Below are 14,587 nucleotides of genomic sequence, written 5' to 3'. Positions count from 1 at the left end.
TATCATGTTAATTAGATATTTTTAAGCTAGTTTTAGTTGAAACCGAGATTAATGTAGTTTTGCTCTATGATTTTCTTAGTTTAAGTTTTCTTAGTTAAGACTTTAATTGATAGATTAAGATGTTTTCTAATTCTTTAGTAATTGATAGACTTTAATTAGATATCATATACAAATACTAGTTGAAATGTACACAAAACATATAAAACATTATAAAGGGACTTAGTATTTCATTCAAAAGGGGATGTAGCTCAAATGGTAGAGTGCTCGCTTTGCATGCGAGAGGCACAGGGTTCGATCCCCTGCATCTCCACTTTTATGTTGGTTTGAAAAACATTAAGTAATAGTCTTGATAGAAAGTAAAAAGTGATGTATCATGTTAAAGAGGATATAGTTTAAATGGTAGAGCGCTTAGTTTAAGTTTTCTTAGTTTGCATGCGAGAGGCACAAGGTTTGATCCCCTGCATCTCCATTTTTATTTTGGTTTGACAAACATCAAGTATTGATAGAAAGTAAAAAGTGATGTGTCATGTAGTTTTGCTCTATGATTTTCTTAGTTAAGATTTTAATTGATAGATTAAGATGTTCTCTAATTCTTTATGATAGAAATAGTTGTTAATTTTATATTTGAGTTCTAATGCTTGTGATTTAATTTTGTTGTTAAAAGTGGCATAAATTAATTTCCTTTATGATTGTGTTACTGTTCTGTTTGAGTAGTTATTATCTTAATAGATTGTAAAAAATTAGATCTCGTTGAATTTGTTGATTTAGTTAAATAAAAGTATAAGCTTTAATAGCTAGCTTTGGTTGCTTTTTATTAATTTGCAAGCTTTATTTTTAGATAGTAGGAAGTATCGTTTTAGAAATGAGACTTAGAATAGTTGTTCTGCACAACGTAAAGGGGAACACAAATGATTTTTTAGATTTGTTTTCGTTAAAATTTCTATGTTAGGACGTAGGAGTAGGAAACTCCGATGAAGAAGGTCTCCTTGTCTACAAAGTCAGCTAACTCTTCAGGTTTTTCTTATTTCCTTTGGTGTGTTGTTGAATTTGTGACTCTGATGTCTGCAAACTGAGCTTGAGAGTTATTAATTCAGTTTTATGTAGTTTTAGTGATTGAATTCAAATTCCATAAGCTTCTAACAAATTTTCACAGATTTTTTTGTTCAAAATGTTTGTGCGAATATATTCTTCCATCTCATTCTCTCAATTCACGTTTTTCTTGGAATTAATCATGAATTCCTTACATTTTTAGTCGTGCTAAGCTAATGTGAGTGCAAAGTAACCTCAATAGTGCAGTGAACACAAAGTGGCTTGACTTATATATGAGAAGTGTAAAGTAACTCTTGGAAATCAAAAGTGTTAGTTATTCATGTTTGAATAAGAGTTAAAGGTGTTTTGACACTTTTGAAAGTTTTTTGTTATTCATTCACCGTGTTCTTCGGTTTATTTTCATTTCAATGCATTCATGCACTTGTATACGTTGTTTCTTGTTCTTGTGATGTTCGTATGCTATATGTTATATAGTTAGGAGTGGATTCCAATTCGAAAATAATAAAAACATGTAGTTACATGAAGATTCTGAGGGGCACTAGTGTCGTTGAAGGTCTTTGTGTCATCAGCATGCATGTTACTTATCCCATAGTCTAAGTATGCTAATTTCACAAAGGTTGTGGTATTGTTTTTTATTGCAAATTACCATGTTAAGTTCTTATTTTTCATTCTTTCTACGCACCCATCACCATTTTCTTATTTAATTAATTGAGCTACAATTATGTAGCGTGCTCTATGTCTTGACAACATGTTTATCTGTGTCAATAATAATTCTGATTCACTTTTGTTCGTTACCAACTGCTAAATATGAACAAAAAAAAACATGACACTATTATCATTAACAATTATACTCAAAAATAGAAAAATTGACTAACACATTAATTGATCATGTCTGCGGTTGATCTAATGAAAATGATCATAAATACACAACTAAAAAGTAATAAATCACTAACTACAATTTATGTCACACACCAATGTAACATCCAAATTAAATATTTTCTAAGACTTTCTATATGAATATACCTCATATTTTTTAAGTTCAACTTTTGAATCTTTCCTTTCAAAGGAATTCATTCATTCATTTTGATTTCATTTAGCACAAAAAATAATACTAAAACTTTTCGTAACTACTTTCAAATTCACCCTTATAATGATTTAAAGTTGGTGAAGTATAGAAAAATATCATGTAAATGTGAATGTAATTTATATGAATAAGACATTTCTCATAATTACGATATTATACTTTTGTAATAATAAATTTTAAAGATAAATGTTATTTTCATGGTGGATCGTCAATTAATTAAAAAACTATTAAATATTCTAAATTTAATTATATATATATATATATATATACATGTATCATATAAAAAAAGTAATGGTCATTTACAAATACTAGTCGCAATGTACACAAAAAATTATAAAACATTATAAAAGGACTTAATGATTCTTTCAAGATGGGATGTAGCTCAAATGGTGGAGTGCTCGCTTTGCATGCGAGAGGCACAAAGTTTAATCCCCTGCATCTCAATTTTGTTTTGGTTTTGGTTTGAAAAACATCATACTAAGTATAGTCTTCTTATTATACATTCAATATCAATTTAAATAAAAAGTATTCTTCGTACCAAATTTCGTTGGGTTGTCTCTGAGATTTAGAGTGAGTACATAAGTAAAAAGTGATATGAGATTGCATCTACTTCTAGTAATACAAGTTATTGTAATACTATAAATGGTTTAACTGCAACAATTAATCAAAGTGGGCTATTAGCTCAGTTGGTTAGAGTGTCGTGCTAATAACAACGAAGGTAGTGTCGTGCTAATAACAACGAAGGTTACAGGTTTGAGACCTGCATGGGCCAATTTTTTTTTTTCATTTTTCAATGTAAATACAATATATTTTATAATATTATATATTTTTACAATTAAGCTTAGCACTCGCTTTACATGCAAGAGGCACAGGGTTTAATCCCTTGCATCTCCATTTTGTTTTGGTTTTGGTTTGACAAACATTCCCCGCTAAGTATAGTCTTCTTTAGACTAAGTACATGAGTAAAACATCCCGCTAAGTATAGTCTTCTTTAGACAGAGTACATGAGTAAAAAGTGATATGAGACTGCATCTACTTCTAGTAATATTATGTATTTATAATGAGTAAAAAGTGATATGAGACTGCATCTACTTCTAGTAATTTACACCTATATTAGACAACTTTTCGAGTGAAGTTGAACTGTTTAAGATTCAAAATGAGAACCAGATTCACAAGTTATTATAATTCTATAAATTGTTTAACTACAACAATTTATCAAAGTGGCTTATTAGCTTAGCAGGTTAAAGTGTTGCGTTAATAATGCAAAGGTTGCAATTTCAAGACCTACATGACCTAAAATTGTTTTTTTTTTCATTTTGCAATGTAAATACAATATACTTTATAATATTACATATTTTTACAATTAAGCTTTGCGCTCACTTTGCATGCGAGATGCATAACATTCAATGCATGTATCTCCGTTTTGGTTTTGGTTTGACAAACAAACCGCTAATTATAGTTTATAATATGATAAATAGTTTAATTGCAATAATTAATCAAAGTGGCCTATTAGCTCAGTTGGTTAGAGCGTCGTGCTAATAATGCGAAGGTCGTAGGTTCGAGACCTGCATGGGCCAAAATAGTTTTTTTCATTTTGCATCTACTTCTAGTAATATTATCCATTATAGCCTTTTTACACCTATATTAGATAGCTTTTCGAGACTTGTATGGGCCAAAATAGTTTTTTTCATTTTGCATCTACTTCAAGTAATATTATGCATTATAGCCTTTTTACACCTATATTAGACACCTTTTCCAGTGTCGTACTATAAATTGTTTAACTATTATCAAAGTGGCCTATAAGCTTAGTTGGTTAGAGTGTCGTGTTAATAACGCGAATGTTATAAGTTTAAGACTTGCATCGGCCAAAATTATTTTTTTCATTTTGCAATGTAAATACAATATATTTTATAATCTTACATATTTTTATAATTAAGCTTTGCACTTGCTTTGCATGCGAGAGGCACAAGGTTCAATCCCTTGCATCTCCATTTTATTTTGGTTTTGGTTTGACAAACATCCCATTGAGTGTAGTCTTATAGTCTTCTTAATATACATTCAATATCAATTTAAATAAAAAGTATTCTTTGTACTAAATTTGGTTGAGCTATCTCCTAGATTTAGAGTGAGTACATAAGTAAAAAGTGAGATAGTAATATTATATATTTATAGCCTTTTTACACCTATGAGTAGTAGGTTAATAAGTTTTGTCCATATTAATAGATTTTGTTTGTATCACAAATAATATTGTATATCTCTAGAATATTCTCTCTCCCTTATCTAAATGGATTCTGTCTACATCACCCTTGACCTTTGCACTCAAAAAGAGATAATTGCAAATTAATTGATGACGTTGATATCTCTCCACTAGATAAACATTTTCATATTTAAAAGCACTTCTTTAGGGTCTAGGTAGTGTAAAGTTTGGTCTTTTTAGGATAAATTTAGTTTAGATTAAGAAAATGATATTTTTCTTTGATGTCATGTAAATTGCATAATTTTAGGCTAGTTTTAATTGAAACCGAGATTTGTGTAGTTTTGCTCTATGATTTTCTTAGTTAAGACTTTAATTGATAGATTAAGATGTTTTCTAATTCTTCATGATAAAAATAGTTGTTAATTTTAGATTTGAGTTCTAATTCTAGTGTTTAATATTGTTGTTAGAAGTAGCATATATTAATTATCTTTGTGATTGTGTTACTATTTTGTTTTTGTAGTTATTGTCTATTGATTGTAAAAAATTAATTCTCGTTGAATTTGCTACTTCAGTTAAATAAAAGTATAAGCTTAATAGCTATCCTTGATTGCTTTTATTAATTTGCATGCTTTATTATTAGACACTAGGAAGTATCATTTTAGAAATGAGACTTGGAATAGGATTGTATTGTAAGCTTACACCTAGAATAGTAGATTAATTGTTTGGTTTCGTGTTTAAAGACAAGTACTACATGGATTGAAGCTCGAAACTAAACTTTAGGAAAGGCATTCAAAGCAACACAAGCGCATAAACTATTTTGACGCAACATATGAAGAACTCCATAAGACATTTCTGCATCAGTCTATCAACCTATTATCACTAGTGGAGAAGATGAAGCCAGCACATGGAAACTTGCATTTGGATGGGCAAGGAAAAAAGAATGTGCTTGGAAATAGTTTTTGGAACGTGAAGTAACCTGCTGCAAGGGGTTTACGTGACTTAGAATAGCAATTTGAGCTAGATTTGTTCTGCACAATGTAAAGGGAGACACAAACGACTTTCTAGATTTGTTTCCGTTAACATTTCTTGGTGAGCATGTAGGAGTAGGAAACTCTGATGAGGAAGGTCTCCTTTTGTACAAAGTAAGCTTGGTCACCTGATTCTTCAGGTTTTGCTTTTTTTTCTTTGGTGTGTTGTTGAGTTTGTGACGCTCGTGTCTACAAATTGAATTCAAATTCTATAAACTTCTAACAATTTTCAAATATTTTTTTTGTTCAAAATGTTTGTGCGAATATATTCTTCCATCTCATTCTCTCAATTCACGTTTTTCTTCAAATTAATCATGAATTCCTTACATTTTTTGTCGTGCTAATGTGAGTGCAAAGTAACCTCACTAGTGTAGTGAACACAAAGTGGCCTGACTTATATTCGAGAAGTGCAAAGTAACTCATGGAAATCAAAAGCATTAGTTGTTCATGTTTGATTCAGAGTTTAAGGTGTTTTCACAATTTCAAAAGTTTTTTATTATTCATCCACTGTGTTCTTCGGTTTATTTTTCATTTCAATGCATTTATGCACTTGTATATGTTGTTTCTTGTTCTTGTGATGTTCGTATGCTATGTTATATAGTTAGGAGTGGATTGAAATTCGAAAATAATAAAAACATAATTATGTAGTTACATGAAGATTCTGAGGAGCACTAGTGTCCCTGAAGGTCTTTGTGACATCAACATGCATGTCACTTATCCCATAGTCTAAGTATGCTCATTTCACAAAGGTTGTGGTGTTGTTTTTTATTGCAAATTACTATGTTAAGTTCTTATTTTTCATTACTTCTACGAACCCATCATCACCATTTCCTTATTTAATTAATTGAGCTACAATTATGTAGCATGCTCTATGTCTTGACAACAGGTCTATCTATGTCAATAATTCTGATTCACTTTTGTTCGTTACAAACTACTAATTATGTACAAAAACAAAACATGACACACTAATTATCATTAACAATTACACCCTAACACGGAAAAATTTACTAACACATTATTTGATCATGTCTGCGGTTGATCTAATGAAAATGATCATAAATACACAACTAAAAAGTAATTAATCTATAACTACAATTTGTGTCACATGTAACATCTTGGTCGGATATTACTAATTTAAAATAATTGAAATAATAGAGAAAAACAAACTACATTTATTATGATGTCTTTTCCAAAGTGTGGGAAAATTTAAAACAAATTTATTAAACGCTGATAAAGGTCGTACCCCACCAAATTAAAACACTTAAAATGCAGTATGTGACAGTTGAACTAAGTTGTCTCCCAACGACCAATGTTCTTGTTCAAAACTTCAATTTCCATATTCAAACACCGGGGGGGGGGGGGGGGGGTTGGCAGATTCCGATTCACAACAAACTTAAATTCGCAGATAAATTTAACAGTTATATGAAAACGCAATGATTTCTTGATTCAATTGAAAGTCCACCAATCACAGATTACCAAATTAATTGTTCTATTCGAATTTGCTCTCATGAATCCTAAGTAATCAACTAAGCAAAAATTACCATGGATTCATTGTCATTAAGCACAACAAATTTCAGGTAGTTAACACCCATAGATTGAAGCAAGCTGTGACAGAACTCATAAACATTAACCATGAATACGAGCCATTAATGTGCACACACGAATTTGAGAATAAGTATGCACCAAAAATGTGTTTATCATCTAAACACAACCTGAAACAGAGGCAATTTCAATTGGAATCCCATAAACAACCAACAATCTCATGGTTTCATTTCAATTTCGTCAAGGAATCAATGCAATAAGGTTAGCTAGACATCAAAATGAAACAATCAAGCACTTCAAATCTGAAATAGAACATCAAAAATAAAAATCCCTAACTTATGAATTCTTAAAACGCAAATCAAGAGCAAAAGAGAGATTTCAAAGCTTCAATGGAATGTAAAATGGTGTTGTGATATATAAATATGAAAACCCCATCAATGGGTGTTGTTCCAAGTCAATAAAATCAATAAAATGAGCTGCCCAATATACCAAATGCATTCAAAACGTAAATCCCACATTGGGTGTTGTCAAATGTGCATAGAAATGGCAAAAACTAGTGCAAAATCATCAAAAGTGAGTGAAACACCTCCATGGACACCCACCAAAGCTTGGAGAACGGAAATGGAGGTTGGAGAACAGTCTAGAAGAAGAGTATGCGGCTTCCTCATGCATGAAGACCTAATGTTGGCCCATTCAATCAGATGACGTGAAAATGAGTTACAAAAATGTCATTCTGCCACTCAGAATTACAAAAATGCCACTACTGAGCCTCAAATGTTGGCCTATTCACTCAGATGACGTGAAAATGACATCGAAATGACGTGGAAATGATGTGGCAATGATGTGGCAACTCTCTTCAACTGAATATTAATGTCCAAGCTCCAAAATTGCTTCACCCAAATACTTAATTAAAAACAAAAATTAGGCCAAATAATGTGAAATTAGTCCAAATTCGGAACAGTGGCCTAATAAAGCCTAACCGTTGAAAACACACTAAAGATGAACAATTAAGCACTGAACAACTGTCAAATGGGTACACAAAGTGTAGTGGAATGGAGGAAAATAATGACTCATCAAACGCGTCCAAATAAAACCATAAAGTTCCAACAATTACTACAATCACATAATCCAATAAGAGTATTGTTTACAAAAAAAAAATCATGAAAGAAAAAAAAAAGCATAAATTAATAAAACTCCATGAACTTTTTCCAAGCTAGCCCCTCTCAGAATCTATGTTTCACCAGTACCACCTGCAATATCATTTGCTCCTGTGTAACGAGTTACATGACCATCACCAAACATAAGCAGATAGGATGAACTAACATATAATCATATATATATATACATACATACATACATATATATATATATATATATATATATATATATATATATATATAAAATCATTAGTCAGTGTACACACACACTCATCAGAGAACACTATCCCTGATTCCATAAAGCATGGCCACTACCATGTTCATCCACGTTCTACGTTCTACATCTTTAGATGACAACGTTAAGATATCCTTTGCTACCACCATCTACCAGCCACAACATGTAGAAACACGTAAGGGAATTATCATGCTACGAACCACACTCCGGAACGCTAGGTGGAGTTCCCAATACGAAGCACAACTCGTACTCTCGACACCATATTAGCACATCACTAGCCATAACTCGTGATTGCTTAATCAAGTGGAGACCCTTCGTACGAGCCACAACTCGCACACTCATACCGGTAACACTCACCATTCCAAGCCACAACTTAACTCCATACGAGCCACAACTCGCACACTCACACCGGTAAAACTCATCATTCCAAGCCACAACTCAAGGAATGCTTGTGTTCATCCTCCATCCTGAGACAACTCAAGGGATGTCATTCCAAGCCATAACTCATGAAATGCCACGTGTTACGCTCTATCTTGAGCCACAACTTGAGGGATACCATTCTAAGCCACAACTCATGGAATGTTATAGCAAAGTCCATTTTTAAGATCTCATCCAAAGCCATTTAGACCACGCACATCCAAATGAAGAAACAAGTCACTGCCCTTGCGTAATTGCCTGGCGCTGCCTCAACGTTCCTAGGCAAAAACTAGTTGCAGACCGCTTAGTGGAATCCACAAGCCGTCAGGCGCCACACGTTGTAGTGCCCACTGCCTTCCAATTGTTGTCTGGCGGGATCACCCATGTCGCCAGGCGCTAAGCGCTCTAGAAGGCTCTGTAATTGTAGTTATCACCTGGAGGTTCAAGCTTCACCGCCAGGCGCTACACTAATCTTTAATAGTTTTGACAATCCTGAATGATTCCTAAGACACCCACTCCATACTAGTTTCCTACCCAGAATACCTCTCACGTCACTGAATACTTTCAACTATATACCAAATCATCATACTTCATCAATTCACAACTTATATAATATATATATATATATATATATATATATATATATATATATATATATTGTACCGCACCTAGTCGGCCTAAGCCGAATAATAGTAGGTGTATCACACCTGGTCGGCCTCCGCCAAATAATAAGTATGCTAAAAGTACCCGGACCAAGACCACTAAGAAGCGACACTGATCTAATAAGTTGAAAACAACCACAGCGGCCTAAGTCGTTAAAGGGTGACCGGCTCAGGCCAACCACTCTATAAAAACAACCAAGAACTTAGTAAAAAACATAACATTCCAATACAAGTCATCAGTCTCCTACAACCAAATTAGGAGCCTGGGCTAAGGCCCATGCCCACCTACAACCCAATCAAGGGCCCAACCCATGACATGGCCAGACATAATTAATGATCTATAAATACGCATGGATCCCACGAATTAAAGGTACGCATTCATTACTTCCTTAATCACTTGATTTGACTTTTTGAGAGCTTTCGCTGACTTGAGCTTTGAAGTCCCTTCTGTAGGTAACCCTTCCCGGGTCGAAGCAGACATATGCCAACCAAAAAGAGGCCTATTGAGGAGATAACGGACTATATGGGTAAGGTAACACTCATCTTATTTGTTCTCTGCAGGAACATATATATATATATATATATATATATATATATATATATATATATATATATGTATATATGTATATATATATATATACATATATATACATACATATGTATATATGTATACATATATATATATATATATATATATATATATATATATATATATATATGTATATACATATATACATATATACATATATATATGTATATATGTATATATGTATATATATGTATATATATGTATATATGTATATACATATATACATATATATGTATATACATATATACATATATATACATATGTATACATATATATGTATACATATATATATATATATATATATATATGTGTATATATATATATATGTATATATATATATATATACTCACGTATTTACAGTTTTGACTTATAGAAAAGTAAGGTACTCACAATGTAATCCTTCATGTTCTTGTTATGGTACTCAGTAATTCTATTTTCCTTTTCTGGTACTTATACTAGTTGTACCCCTTGAATTTAGCTTTCTGCATTTCCACACCAACCATCAACCCTTACCTAATGTTTCACAATATATTTTAATAAGGTATCCAAATAGAGGATATCTAACTCTTATACAGCTAACTACAATCGAGTTAGATACCATCATTGGTTTCACAACCTATCATACAATGCTTTCCACATCACAATTCTTTCCATCAAGATTTCCCTTTAATGTCATATATCATTCTTAATTCAATTATTTTTCATCACCTTCAACCTCTGTCTAATGACCCATAATTCGTTTCGTAAAATAATTCGACCCTCAAAGAGACCCAAACTCACAATTGTTCCTATGGGCCACGTAGAATCATTTTCCATTACGTTGGCGCTTGGCGGCACATAGCTTGTCACCAGGCGGTGCATCTAGTTCTAGAAAACCCATAATTTTTCCCTGCACTCGCGGGAACCCTAATTTTCCCATTCCATACCAGTATCTTAATTTTCCACTTAATGCATTTCCATTATATGATAATGTTTACTCTTATTACATTAGGATTTGAAACATCCCAAATTCTACTGCTCTTGTTTGTGCAATTTGATCAAAAAAACCTATAACCCCAAAATATTCAACCATAATATTCATATATACTAACTTTCATCCAATAATAGTAATTACAGGTTACTACCACCCAATCGTCAATTTATCCAACATTCCATATTACGTGAGACTCCCACGAGTCCCTCAAATTCCCATAAAACCACATAAGATCAAAACACAACAACCTTGCATGTGTCGCTTGGCAGCAGTTCATCGCTGCCATGCAGTTCAAAGTAGAAACCCAGAAATTAGGCTTAATCAGCATGCGTCCCCTAGTGGCTTTGAAGGCCTGGTGGCTTTGAAGGCCTGCTAGGGGGTTTCTCGAATATTTCTAGAAACCCAGAAACTCAAGATTTCGCAAAGAGGAATTATACACAAATTTAGTTCATACATCACGTAATTAAACATGTATATCAGAATTACGAGTTCAATACCCCTAACCTAGATTCCTTACTTCCAATTGAAAAACTTGTAATCCTTATTGATAGAGAGAGTCCCACTTCTTGACTCCTCCTAATTTTCCCATGTCAATAGGCTTCCAAATTCCCCCTTGCTCTCTTTTTCAGTGTAGTTTACTAGTGTCCAACCAAAGGGTACTTTCTTACCTTAATTCCACTCATATTTTACCTTTTCAGTCCTTATTTTAATTCACTTAATTGATAAAAGGAAATTACATTGAGACTAGGTTTAATGGTCATTCAATTTCCATAACCATGTGGTTTCCTAGCCAAAAACAATTTTAGTAAAAAGGAACCTTATTTCGCATAAGTTAGGATTCAAACACACAACTAAATAGTTGTAATTGCAGTGCATAACCAATTGAACCAATTCATGTTACATGATAATTCCTATACATCTAGGATTATATTATCACTCATCATTTTCAAACATATTATTATTAAAATAATAAACAATTAAAATAACACATAATTGGCCTACATAGGCTTTAAACCCAAGTCCTCTCAACAAGACCAAATACCCTCAACCACTTGAGCTAGTATTATTCCTTGTCATAACTTCCCACATTAAATGTCATAAAGATTCTCATTACCTGCATTTATTAAATAATTATTTAATTTTCTCGAGTCATCACACACCAACGTAACATCCAAATTAAATATTTTCTAAGGCTTTCTATAAGAATATAGCTCATCTTTTTTTAAGTTCAACTTTTGAATCTTTCCCTTCAAAGGAATTCATTCATTTATTTTGATTCCATTTAAACAAATAATACTAAAAATTTTTATAAATACTTTCAAATTCACCTTTATAATGATTCAAAGTTGGTGAAATATAGAAAAATATTATTTAAATGTGAATGTAATTTCTACGAATAAGACATTTCTCGTAATTACGATATTATTCTTTTGTAATAATAAATTTTAAAGATAAATGTTATTTTCCTAGTGGATACTTAAATTAATTAAAAAACTATTAAATATTCTAAATTTAATTTTATATATATATATATATATATATATATATATATATATCATATAAAAAAATCAATGGCCATTTACAAATACTAGTTGCAATGTACACAAAAACTCATAAAACATTATAAAAGGACTTAATGATCAATTCAAATGGGGGTGTAGCTCAAATGGTAGAACGCTTGCTTTGCATGCGAGAGGCATAGGGTTCGATCCCTTGCGCATCTCCATTTAGGCACTTTTTTGAGTGAAGTTGAATGGTTTAATATTCAAAATGTGAAGCATATTCAGAAGTTATTGTAATACTATAAATTGTTTAACTGCAACAATTTATCAAATGCCCTATTAGCTTAGTTTTCAATCCCTTACATCTCCATTTTGTTTTGGTTTTGGTTTGACAAACATCTCGTTAAGTATAGTCTTCTTATCATACATTCAATATCAATTTAAATGAAAAGTATTTTTTGTATTGAATTTGGTTGGGTTGTCTCTAATTAGTTAGAGTAAATACTTTAAGTCAAAGTAATGTCTCAATTATTGGTAAAAACTCATTTAATCACATGGACGTTTTTCTAAATAAAATTAAAGTAAAGCCTCAATTAAATTTAAAAATTATTTAACTCATGTGATTAGGACGCATATAGATTTAAACACTTCACTAATTGGCTAGCATGTAAAAATCATTACTTTTTACTTGCTTCAAAGACAAAAGACATAGATGAATGAAAACCACAACAATAATAAAAAGAACAAAGAAATTATTTTATTTTAACCTCAGCATCAATACTGAAATTACAATGGAACCAACCTGAAAAATTTAGCACTCTATAGAATGCAAAAGTAAAATAAAAATATAAGAAGAATAGAGAGAGAGAGAGAGAGAGAGAAAAGAAACGAAATTAGGCCCCCTTAAGGGTTCCTAAACTCTAAAGTCCTGAGCTTCCCCCTTTTCTACTTTCCCTTGGTCTCTTTATATAGGCCTTGATTGGACTTGAATCTTATATTTTCTATTGGTAAAGTTTTTTATCTTTTTATATAATATCTCTCAAATAATTAATAGACTTTATCAGTTCCTAAAATATTTGGAAGATTATCTTGATTAATTATTCAACAATTTATTTTCTGTCTAATTTCCAATTTTGCCCTTCTTGTTTGACCATTAGACCAACTTTGACCAGAATTTGCCCAGAGTTGACAGTTTGACCAGATTTGACCACTTGCATGTCCAATTAGAGCTTGCCACGTGATAGACCTCTCATTCTCCCAAAATTAGGGTTTCTGCCTCCATGGTTTCTGCAATAGTTCGTGTTAAGCGCAACTTCTAAATTTGGTTGATGGAGATGGCGTCCTTCGTGGCGCTGTATGCGACGAAGAACGATGTCAAATCCTCTGGTGTAGGCTGAGTTCATTGGTTACATGTGGTTTGCAACATTTGGACATGATGGAGGATTGGAGAAGACGAAACAGATCTAGCTCGTGGTTCGTTCATGGTGGTCGTTGTGATAGAACGACATTTAGGTTTCCTCAACGTTGTAATCTGGAGGTTGTTGTTTGCAAGACTGGAACGACGTTGCATGGAGAGGTTAATGTTTCCCCATCTGTTATGAGTGGTTTAGTGGAATAGTTTGTGTCGCTGGCTCACAAGTGCAGACTTGGTGGATCAGCTGTAAGTTTACGTTGATCTACCATTCGTTCTGGTGAGGCAGCAAGGTTGTTGGTAACACAGAATTTTTGCACGAACGACCTTGACACGTTGCTCTCGTGGTGCGTGTAACATCCTGACCAGATATTCCAAATTTAAATAAAATTAGAAATAATAATAGTAATAATATCATATTGAATAAAAGCTATAAAACCTTTATTAACACACCATGGTTCAAAATGCGTAAGTTTCAAATATCTATTAAAAAATTCAAGATCTATTTAAACATAAATGTTTTACAAAACGTTAAAATAATCTATAAAAGCTTCCCCTAGATAGCCCTTCTCTGGCTCTAAGCTCCACCAGCTCCACCTGAAATATCATATACTCCTGTATAACGAATTACACGATCATCGCCAAACGCAAGTAGATAAGGTAACCAAAATAAAGTGCACACACACACACTCGTCGAAGAACCATTATCCTCTAATTCAAGAAAACATGACCACCATCAT

General features: G+C 32.4%; 2 non-coding genes across 2 annotated transcripts; both read left to right on the top strand.

The window, feature by feature from the left end:
- The first annotated feature begins 237 nt into the window (after positions 1-237).
- On the top strand, positions 238-310 carry TRNAA-UGC (transfer RNA alanine (anticodon UGC)). The gene has a single exon. It is a non-coding gene; the product is annotated as a tRNA-Ala (tRNA).
- A 3,327-nt stretch (positions 311-3,637) lies between these two features.
- Positions 3,638-3,711, top strand: TRNAI-AAU (transfer RNA isoleucine (anticodon AAU)). The gene has a single exon. It is a non-coding gene; the product is annotated as a tRNA-Ile (tRNA).
- Positions 3,712-14,587: the final 10,876 nt, after the last annotated feature.

The sequence above is a fragment of the Vigna unguiculata genome, chromosome 3 (genome assembly GCF_037176805.1).
Source record: "Vigna unguiculata cultivar grain cowpea cultivar isolate G323 ecotype 2 chromosome 3, ASM3717680v1, whole genome shotgun sequence".
In the NCBI taxonomy this organism is placed as follows: domain Eukaryota; kingdom Viridiplantae; phylum Streptophyta; class Magnoliopsida; order Fabales; family Fabaceae; genus Vigna; species Vigna unguiculata.
Note: the sequence above shows the minus strand (reverse complement) of the source record. Positions and strands in the feature narration are given on the sequence as shown.